Source organism: Bos mutus, chromosome 5 (assembly GCF_027580195.1).
Source record: "Bos mutus isolate GX-2022 chromosome 5, NWIPB_WYAK_1.1, whole genome shotgun sequence".
In the NCBI taxonomy this organism is placed as follows: domain Eukaryota; kingdom Metazoa; phylum Chordata; class Mammalia; order Artiodactyla; family Bovidae; genus Bos; species Bos mutus.
The window spans coordinates 74,847,276-74,858,510 of NC_091621.1; positions in this window are offsets into that span (position 1 = coordinate 74,847,276).

Here is an 11,235-nt window from a genome sequence, read left to right on the forward strand (position 1 = left end):
GTTCAGATGTTATTTCTTCTTGTTCAGGGCATGTGTGCTCAGTGGCTCAGTTGTGTCCAACTCTTTGCAACCCTGTGGACTGGAGCACACCAAGTTCCTCTGTCCATGGAATTCTCCAGTCAAGAATATGGGAGTGGGTTGCCATTTACTTCTCCAGAGGATCTTCCCAGCCCAAACCCATGTCTCCTGCAACTCTTGAATTGGCAGGTGGATTCTTTTTCCACTGAGCCACCTGGGAAGCCCCTTTCCTGTTGAGAGCCAGGGATAATATCAGATTTGTTATTGTCAAAAGTGTCTTTTCTAATTTTATTTCTCTATCAGGAGAAAATGAGTTTTGCTTTTTTTTTTTGTTTTTTTTTCATTGAAACAATATAAATCTTCTAGAGGCTGCAGCTCTCTAGTACCAGCATTCAACTTTGGTGACATCATTATGTCATGATGTCCGTGAATACTGTTTTCTAGCAGCTCCCTCAAAGGCTGCTACTGCTCTTCATTGAAGATCACAAGTGCATATCTACCGGGGTCCAGCCCCCGTTGGATCCAGGGATTCCCTCAGGAGGATGGCGTTGGCGATTAAAAGATAAATAAAAGGGAAAAGACAGAGGTGAACTATCTGGTTTACGTGGAAAGCCAATAAAACCTGTGACATCAAGTTTGCTCTGACCACGGAGGCCACAGGTGCCCTCTCAAATAGCAGAAGGTGCCCCACCTTAGGCACCTTCTCGAGTGGGTCTTAGATGCCCAGGCAAGTAAGTGGTCTCAGAGAGCCCCCACGCTCCAAGTCAGTCACCCCGAAGGAAGAACAGAGAAGAAAAGGAGAGAAAAGGAAGCAAGAAAGAACGACACGGGAGACCAAGATTTGAGCAAGGCCCGTAGCTTTATTTTCAAAGGGAGCTTATATACCTTAATTTGTGCATACAGGATAATAGGGGGTGTGAAATCATGCAAAGTCAGCAGTCTTTGATCTTTATCAAGACCAGGTTTTCTTTTCTGCAAACTTTTCATATACAAATGGTTTAGGTGATTCACATCATCTTTTGGCCAGAAGGTCTGTTAACATTTTATGACTCTGATAAAGGTTTATCAGCCATAAGACTTATTTTCTCTAAGAGTAATTATTTTAAAGTTTGGCACCATCCTCCGAAGGTGTTAGATAAAGTTGCATTCCTATAGGGCAAAGATGCAGTGGGCTTACAACAAAGGAAAGAATTTATTACCTTAAGGGTCTAAAATTGTTAACACCAAGGCCACTGCTTATTTTTTCTATATACCAACTATATTAATTAATACACTTCCAAGGATACAATACAAGGGATGTGGAAACTTGGCAGCAAGCATTGGCTCAACAATGAAATCTTCTACTAGTTCTATTCTAACAATTTTTAACTCTGAGAGAGGCTCTATACTATTTGAATATCTTAAGCTTCCTGTGCCTCTCGTGGATGGGAGACTGTAAACAATCCTATGCGTAGCTGTAGGAGTCCGGGTAAACCTGTCAAGCAAGTAAGAGAGCCCTCTGAGGGGTTTGGATTTAAACACTCCTATTATGCCCAGGAGGCTTATTAACTAGAACTTTAAGTTGATTTCCTTCAGAGAAAGGTGGTCGGGGATAGCCCCCCGTTAATGTCAGAGGAGTTGGTGAAAGTCATAAAACAGTAAAACAGACAGATTCTGGTTTTGGGGTAGACGCTCAGGCAGATCCAGTGGGGTTTGGGTGGGGGGTGGGTTCCTCTAGCCCTGACTGGCCTTGCCCATCAGGGTTCTCCCGCATGACCTTGTCATGGGTGGGAAATCCTGTGCTGGCTTCTGGTAGCTATCTTTAAAAAAATATGCAGAAAATGTGAGCAGGAATGAATTTTCAAGACATATGAAATTTATCATTCACATTTTTATAGCATAATTGTAAAGCAGCACATTTTTCAACCATGTCATCCCTGAATTATTCAAACTATAATCCCTGCCTTCCTAAGGAAAATTTTAGGGTAATCACACTCAAGAATGTTAAAAAATAAATATAAAAATGAATATATCTAAAATAAATAGGATATCATGTCATGACCAAACTGAATTTTATCTAGGAACATAAAGCAGTCTCTTAACATTAGAAAATTTAAAATGTCATTCACTACAGTAAAAGATTAAGGAACAGAAACCATGACAACGTCAAAACAGATACAGCAAACAAAAGCATACAAGAAAATGAAGTCTCTTCCTACAGAAAAAAAAATCTCTTAACAAAAATAGAAAAGAATCAACCTAACTTTTAAGAAAAGGATATAAAAAACTAGGTACAACACGACTAATGTTAACATATCAGAAGCATTTCCTTTAAAATGTGGAACAATTTTTACCATCAATATTGTCCTGGAAATTCCACCCATTTTAATTATACAAGAAATAACTAATTTTTACAATATAGGAAAAATAAAACTGTTACTACTAGATGCTATGTTTTCCAGTATTTAAATGAATCCACAAATTATTAGAAAATTATGAATTGTCAGAAAGCATGTTGAACAGAACAAGAATACCTAAAAGAATTATCTTGATAATAAAAACAACTATTTTAAAAGATAATAAAAGTATATAATTGCAAAAGCAATAGATACATACAATAGAGACACATATAATAAATACTATGCAGTAACTGTTTAGAAAAATTGTAAGTTATACAAGACAAAAATCAATACAAGAGATACATTGTAAATGAGTAAGAAAATAATATATAAATGCAACACTCCCAAAATTAACCTAGACATTCTGTTAAATTTCATGATTCTTCTCAAATTGATATAGATGAGCCAAGATCCAGACAATTTAAAAAGTATAAAACTAATAAGAAAATTGCTTTCAAAATCATTCCAGCTGTGTCATCAGGCTATAATATTAAAGCAGTGAAATGCTGAAATTTCAACGAAAGGAAAGGGGAAAAGTTGATAAATATTAAAACCATCTTACTCCTTGATGTTAAGTCCACTGTCGGAAACTGATTTAGTGCACTTTTTTTTCCTGCAAATCCATTTTTTCTCTGTGTAGCATCTAGTTGTTGCAACACCATCTTCACTAAGGTAAAAACATATTTCATTCACTGTCATATTAATCCTACAATAAAGGAATGAAACACTGTGCATTAGGGAGTCCTGTGACTTCTCTCTTGGTCAATGACACCTTTAAAAAAAAACATTATCTGTTTCAGTTCAGTTCAGTTCAGTCTCACAGTGATGTCTGACTCTTTGTGACCCCATGAACCACAGCACACCAGGCCTCCCTGTCCATCACCAACTCCTGGAGTCCACCCAAGCCCATGTCCATCGAGTCGGTGATGCTATACAGCCATCTCATCCTCTATCGTCCCCGTCTCCTCCTGCCCTCAATCTTTCCCAGAATCAGGGTCTTTTCCAATGAGTCAGCTCTTTGCATCAGGTGGCCAAAGTACAGGAGTTCCAGTTTCAATATCAGTCCTTCCAATGAACACCGAGGACTGATCTCCTTTAGGATGGACTGGGTGGATCTCCTTGCAGTCCAAGGGACTCTCAAGAGTCTTCTCCAACACCACAGTACAAAAGCGTCAGTCCTTAGGCGCTCAGCCTTCTTTACAGTTCAACTCTCACATCCATACATGACCACTGGAAAAACCATAGCCTTGACTAGATGGACCTTTGTTGACAAAGTAATGTCTCTGCTTTTGAATATGCTGTCTAGGTTGGTCATAACCTTCCTTCCAAGGAGTAAGCGTCTTTTAATTTCATGGCTGCAATCACCATCTGCAGTGATTTTGGAGCCCATAAAAATAAACTTAGCCACTGTTTCCACTGTTTCCCCATCTATTTGCCATGAAGTGATGGGACCGAATGCCATGGTCTTAGTTTTCTGAATGAATTATCTGTCTAGAATTCTGAAAAAGTATGCTGCTACACAGTCCTTTCTTGCTAAGGTTAAGATGTCTGTATCAAATTGGACCAAAGTTGTCTCCCTTCCAAGAATCTGTATTTGTTAAACTAAGTTACATGTTATTGGTAGAGTCATCAAATTGTAGAAATCAATGGTTCTTAACCGTGGGGTGAGTTTGCCTTCCACCAGACCTTGCAAGGGACACTTGGAAATATCTGAAGACATTTTTGGTTGCCTCAAGTGGAGTGGGGCAGGGGGAATTGCTACTGTCTCATGAGTAGAGGCCAGAGATGTTGCCAACATCCTATTGTGCACAGGAAAGTGCTCCCTCCACACAGGAAAGACCGATGTGGTCCAAAATGTCCAGTTTTTCTGCTATTGAGAAATTCTAGCATAAACTAAATGCCTAAGTGGCTGGCAGTCACAATTTGGGGTGTTTATATGGGTCATATATGCAGTGAACTCAATTTTTTAGGTCCAATTATCCATGTTGTAAAATAGAAGGTATGAATCCCAGGTTAAATTGCAACCATCAGTGCAAATAAAAGCAGGTTAAAATAAATTTACCTTGAACTGTGAAACTTGTCAGCAAACAGATAGCATGAAGCTTGTGAAAGAGATATAAGATTAGAGAAAATAGGGTAAAATCATGAAAAAGTCTACTTTTACTGTGTATGTGAATCTCAGGTGTTTACTTTCAAAGTAACCAACTAAGTATTTTCCCTTATATCTTTTTTTTCATTTTTTAAATTAGAATATAATTGCTTTGAAATGTTGTGTTATTTTTTGCTTTACTTTTTTAAAATATAAATTTATTTAATTGAAGTGTAATTACTTTACAATATTGTAGTGGTTTTGCCATACATTGACATGAATCTGCCACGGGTGTACATGTGTTCCCCATCCTGAACCCCCTCCCACCTCCCTCCCCATCCCATCCCTCTGGGTCATCCCAGTGCACCAGCCCCGAGCACCCTGTCTCATGCATCGAACCTGCACTGGCAGTTGGTTTCACATATGATAATATACATGTTTCAATGTCATTCTCCCAAATCATCCCACACTCGCCCTCTCCCACAGAGTCCAAAAGACTGTTCTATACATCTGTGTCTCTTTTGCTGTCTCGCATACAGGGTTATCGTTACCATCTTTCTAAATTCCATATATATGCATTAGTATACTGTATTGGTGTTTTTCTTTCTGGCTTATTTCACTCTGTATAATAGGCTCCAGTTTGATCCACTTCATTAGAACTGATTCAAATGTATTCTTTTTAATGGCTGAGTAATATTACATTGTGTATATATACCATTGCTTTCTTATCCATTCGTCTGCTGATGGACCTCTAGGTTGCTTCCATGTCCTGGCTATTATAAACAGTGCTGTGATGAACATTGAGGGTACGTGTGTCTCTTTCAATTCTGGTTTCCTCAGTGTGTATGCCCAGTAGTGGGATTGTTGGATCATATGGCAGTTCTATTTCCAGTTTTTTAAGGAGTCTCCACACTCTTCTCCATAGTGGCTGTACTAGTTGGCATTCCCACCAACAGTGTAAGAGGGTTCCTGTTTCTCCACACCCTCTCCAGGATTTATTGCTTGTAGACTTTTGGATAGCAGCCATTCTGACTGGCTTGAAATGGTACCTCATTGTGGTTTTGATTTGCATTTCTCTGATAATGAGTGATGTTGAGCATCTTTTCATATGTTTGTTAGCCAGCTGTATGTCTTCTTTGGAGAAATGTTTGTTTAGTTCTTTGGCCCAGTTTTTGATTGGGTCATTTATTTTTCTGGAATTGAGCTGCAGGAGTTGTTTGTATATTTTTGAGACTAATTCTTTGTCAGCTGCTTCATTTGCTATTATTTTTTCCCATTCTGAAGGCTGTCTTTTCACCTTGCTTATAGCTTTTTTGTTGTGCAAAAGCTTTTAAGTTTAATTAGGTCCCATTTGTTTATTTTTGCTTTTATTTCCAATATTCTGGGAGGTGGGTCATAGAGGATCCTGCTGTGATTTATGTCAGAGAGTGTTTTGCCTATGTTTTTCTCTAGGAGTTTTATAGTTTCTGGTCTTATGTTCAGATCGTTAATCCATTTTGAGTTTATTTTTGTGTATGGTGTTAGAAAGTCTTCTAGTTTCATTCTTTTACAAGTGGTTGACCAGTTTTCCCAGCACCACTTGTTAAAGAGATTGTCTCTTCTCCATTGTATATTCTTGCCTCCTTTGTCGTAGATAAAGTGTCCATAGGTGCTTGGATTTATCTCTGGGGTTTCTATTTTGTTCAATTAATCTATATTTCTGTCTTTGTGCCAGTACCATACTGTCTTGATGACTGTGGCTTTGTAGTAGAGCCTGAAGTCAGGCAGGTTGATTCCTCCAGTTCCATACTTCTTTCTTAAGATTGCTTTGGCTATTCAAGCCTTTTTGTATTTCCACACAAATTGTGAAATTATTTGTTCTAACTCTGTGAAAAATACTGTTGGTAGCTTGATAGGGATTGCATTGAATCTATAGATTGCTTTGGGTAGTATACTCATTTTCACTATATTCATTCTTCCAATCCATGAACATGGTACATTTCTCCATCTATTTGTGTCCTCTTTGATTTCTTTCACCAGTGTTTTATAGTTTTCTATATATAGGACTTTTGTTTTTTTCAGTTCAGTTCAGTTCAGTTCAGTCACTCAGTCGTGTCCAACTCTTTGTGACCCCATGAACCACCACACGCCAAGCTTTCCTGTCCATCACCAACTCCTGGAGTCCACCCAAAATCATGTCCACCAAGTCGGCAATGCCATCCAGCCATCTCATCCTCCGTTGTCCTCTTCTCCTCCTGCCCCAATCTTTCCCAGCAGCAGGGTCTTTTCCAAAGAGTCAGCTCTTCAGATCAGGTGACCAAAGTATTGGAGTTTCAGTTTCAATATCAGTCCTTCCAATGAACACCCAGGACTGATCTCTCCTAGGATGGACTGGTTGGATCTCCTTGCAGTCCAAGGGACTCTCAAGAGTCTTCTCCAACACCACAGTTCAAAAGCATCAATTCTTCGGCACTCAGCCTTCTTTATAGTCCAACTCTCACATACATACATGACCATTAAAAAAACCATAGCCTTGACTAGACGGGCCTTTGTTGACAAAGTAATGTCACAACTTACTTTGTTGTGACAAAGTAGGTTGGTCACAACTTTCCTTCCAAGGAGTAAGCGTCTTTTAATTTCATGGCTGCAATAACCATCTGCAGTGATTTTGGAACCCAGAAAAACTCAGCCACTGTTTCCACTGTTTCCCCATCTATTTCCCATAAAGTGATGGGACCGGATGCCATGATCTTAGTTTTCTGAATGTTGAGCTTTAAGCCAACTTTTCACTCTCCTCTTTCATTTTCATCAAGAAACTCTTTAGTTTTTCTTCACATTCTGCCATAAGGATGGTGTCATCTGCATATCTGAGGTTATTGTTATTTCTCACTGTAATCGATATATTCCTAAGTAGTTTATTCTTTTCTTTGTAATGGTGAATGGAATTGTTTCCTTAATTTCTCTTTGTTTTCTCATTGTTAGTGTATAGGAATGCAAAGGATTTCTGTGTGTTAATTTCATATCCTGAAACTTTGCTATATTCATTGATTAGCTCTAGTAATTTTCTGGTGGAGTCTTTAGGGTTTTTTATGTAGAGGATCATGTCATCTGCAAACAGTGCGAATTTTACTTCTTCTTTTCCAATATGGATTCCTTTTATTTCTTTTTCTGCTCTGATTGCTGTGGCCCAAACTTTCAAAACTATGTTGAATAGTAGTGGTGAGAGTGGGCAACCTTGTCTTGTTCCTGACTTCAGGGGAAATGCTTTCAATTTTTCACCATTGAGGAAAATGTTTGCTATGGGTTTGTCATATATAGCTTTTATTATGTTGAGGTATGTTCTTTCTATTTCTGCTTTCTTGAGGGTTTTTATCATAAATATATGTTGAATTTTGTCAAAGGCTTTCTCTGCATCTATTGAGATAATCATATGGTTTTTATTTTTCAATTGGTTAATGTAGTGTATTATGTTGATTAATTTGCAGATATTGAAGAATACCTGCATCCCTGGGATAAAGCCCACTTGGTCATGGTGTATGATCTTTTTAATGTGTTGTTGGATTCTGTTTGCTAGAATTTTGTTAAGGATTTTTGCATCTATGTTCATCAGTGATATTGGCCTGTAGTTTTCTTTTTTTGTGGCATCTTTGTCTGCTTTTGGTATTAAGGTGATGGTGGCCTCATAGAATGAGTTTGGAAGTTTACCTTCCTCTGCAATTTTCTGGAAGAGTTTGAGTAGGATAGGTGTTAGCTCTTCTCTAAATTTTTGGTAGAATTCATCTGTGAAGTCCTCTGATCCTTGGCTTTTGTTTGCTGGAAGATTTCTGATTACAGTTTCAATTTCTGTGCTTGTGATGGGTCTGTTAAGATTTTCTATTTCTTCCTCGTTCAGTTTTGGGAAGTTGTACTTTTCTAAGAATTTGTCCATTTCTTTCAAGTTGTCCATTTTATTGGCATATAGTTGCTGATAGTAGTCTCTTATGATCCTTTGTATTTCTGTGTTGTCTGTTGTGATCTTTCCATTTTCATTTCTAATTTTATTGATTTGGTTCTTCTCTCTTTATTTCTTGATGAGTCTGGCTAATGGTTTGTCAATTTTATTTATCTTGTCAAAGAACCAGCTTTTGCTTTTGTTGAGTTTTGCTATGGTCTCTTTTGTTTCTTTTGCATTTATTTCTGCCCTAATTTTTAAGATTTCTTTCCTTCTACTAACCCTGAGGTTCATAATTTCTTCCTTTTCAAGTTGCTTTAGTTGTAGAATTAGGTTATTTATTTGACTTTTTTCTTGTTTCTTGAGGTAAGCCTGTATTGTTACGAAACTTCCCCACTAGCACTGCTTTTACAGTGTCCCATAGGTTTTGGGTTGTTGTGTTTTCATTTTCATTCATTTCTATGCACATTTTGATTTCTTTTTTGATTTCTTCTGTGATTTGTTGGTTATTCAGCTGCATGTTGTTCAGCCTCCATATGTGGGAATTTTTAATAGTTGTTCTTCTGTCATTGACATCACGACTGAGTGACTTCACTTACCGCATTGTGGTCAGAAAAGACACTTGGAATGATTTCAATGTTTTTGAATTTACCAAGGCTAGATTTATGGCCCAGGATGTGATCTATCCTGGAGAAGGTTCCATGTGCACTTGAGAAAAAGGTGAAATTCATTGTTTTGGGATGAAATGTCTTATAGATATCAATTAGGTCTAACTGGTCTATTGTATTATTTAAAGTTTGTGTTTTCTTATTCATTTTCTATTTAGTTGATCTATCCATAGGTGTGAGTGGGGTATTAAAGTCTCCCACTATTATTGTGTTATTGTTAATTTCCCCTTTCATACTTGTTAGTATTTGTCTTACATATTGTGGTGCTCCTATGTTGGGTGCATATATATTTATAATTGTTATATCTTCTTCTTGGATTGATCCTTTGATCATTATGTAGTGTCTCTGTCTCTTTTCACAGCCTTTGTTTTAAAGTCTATTTTATCTGATATGAGTATTGCTACTCCTGCTTTCTTTTGGTCTCTATTTGTGTGGAATATCTTTTTCCAGCCCTTTACTTTCAGTCTGTATGTGTCCCTTGTTTTGTGGTGGGTCTCTTGTAGACAACATATATAGGGGTCTTGTTTTTGTATCCATTCAGCCAGTCTTTGTCTTTTGGTTGGGGCATTCAACCCATTAACATTTAAGGTAATTATTGATAAGTATGATTCTGTTGCCATTTACTTTGTTATTTTGGGTTCGAGTTTATACATCCTTTCTGTGTTTCCTGTCTAGAGAAGACCGTTTAGCAGTTGTTAGAGAGCTGGTTTGGTGGTGCTGAATTCTCTCAGCTTTTGCTTGGCTGTAAAGCTTTTGATTTCTACTTCGTATTTGAATGAGATCCTTGCTGGGTACAGTAATCTGGGCAGTAGGTTTTTTTTCTTTCATCACTTTATGTCCTACCATTCTCTTTTGTTTTGAAGAGTTTCTATTGAAAGATCAGCTGTTATCCTTATGGGAATCCCCTTGTGTGTTATTTGTTGTTTTTCCCTTGCTGCTTTTAATATTTGTTCTTTGTGTTTGATCTTTGTTTATTTGATTAACATATGTCTTGGGGTGTTTTGCCTTGGGTTTATCCTGTTTGGGACTCTCTGGATTTCTTGCACTTGGGTGACTATTTCCTTCCCCATTTTAGAAAAGTTTTCAACTATTATCTCCTCAAGTATTTTCTCTGGTCTTTCTTTTTGTCTTCTTCTTCTGGGTCTCCTATGATTTGAATGTTGGGGTGTTTAACATTGTCCCAGGGGTCTCTGAGGTTGTCCTCATTTCTTTTAACTGTTTTTTTTTTTTTCTTTTTATCCTCTCTGTTTCATTTAGTTCTACCACTCTATCTTCTACCTCATTTATCCTATCTTCTGCCTCTGTTATTCTACTGTTGGTTCCATCCAGAGTGTTTTTGATCTCATTTTTTGCATTGTTCATTATATATTGATTCTTTATTTCTTCTAGGTCCTTGTTAAACATTTATTGCGTCTTCTCAATCCTTGTCTCCAGACTATTTATCTGTAACTCCATTTTTTTTCCAATATTTTGGATCATTTTCACTATCATTATTCAGAGTTCTTTATCATGTAGACTCCCTATCTCTTCCTCTTTGGTTTGGTTTGGTGGGCATTTATCCTGTTCCTTTACCTCCTGAGTATTTCTCTGCAGTAGGTTATAAAAATGAAAATTAAAGGAGTAATAGAAGACTTAAAAATAAAAAAAAATTTTTTTTTAATGATAATAGTAAAAGTATATCTAGGACATTCTCTGGATCTGTTGCAGACAGTGTGGGGTCAGTTCATTTTCAGATAGTTCCTTGATCTGGCTTATATTTCTCAAGATTTACAGGCCCCTTTCTATGTAGTCGGTGCTAACTACAGGGTTTGAATCTATTACACCTGTCACTTCCAAAGCAGTTCCCTCTATTTATTTTAGCTTCTGCTTCTGTTAGGTCCATACCATTTCTGTCCTTTTTCGAGCCCATCTTTGCATGAAATGTTCCCTTGGTATCTCTAACTTTCTTAAAGAGATCTCTAGTCTTTCCCATTCTGTTATTTTTCTCTATTTCTTTGCATTGATCGCTGAGGAAGGCTTTCTTATCTCTTCTTGCTATTCTTTGGAACTCTGCTTTCAGATGCTTATATCTTTCCTTTTCTCCTTTGCTTTTCATTTCTCTATCAGATCTAGTCCCTTAAGTCTATCTCTCACTTCCACTGCATAATCATAAGGGATTTGATTTAGGTCATC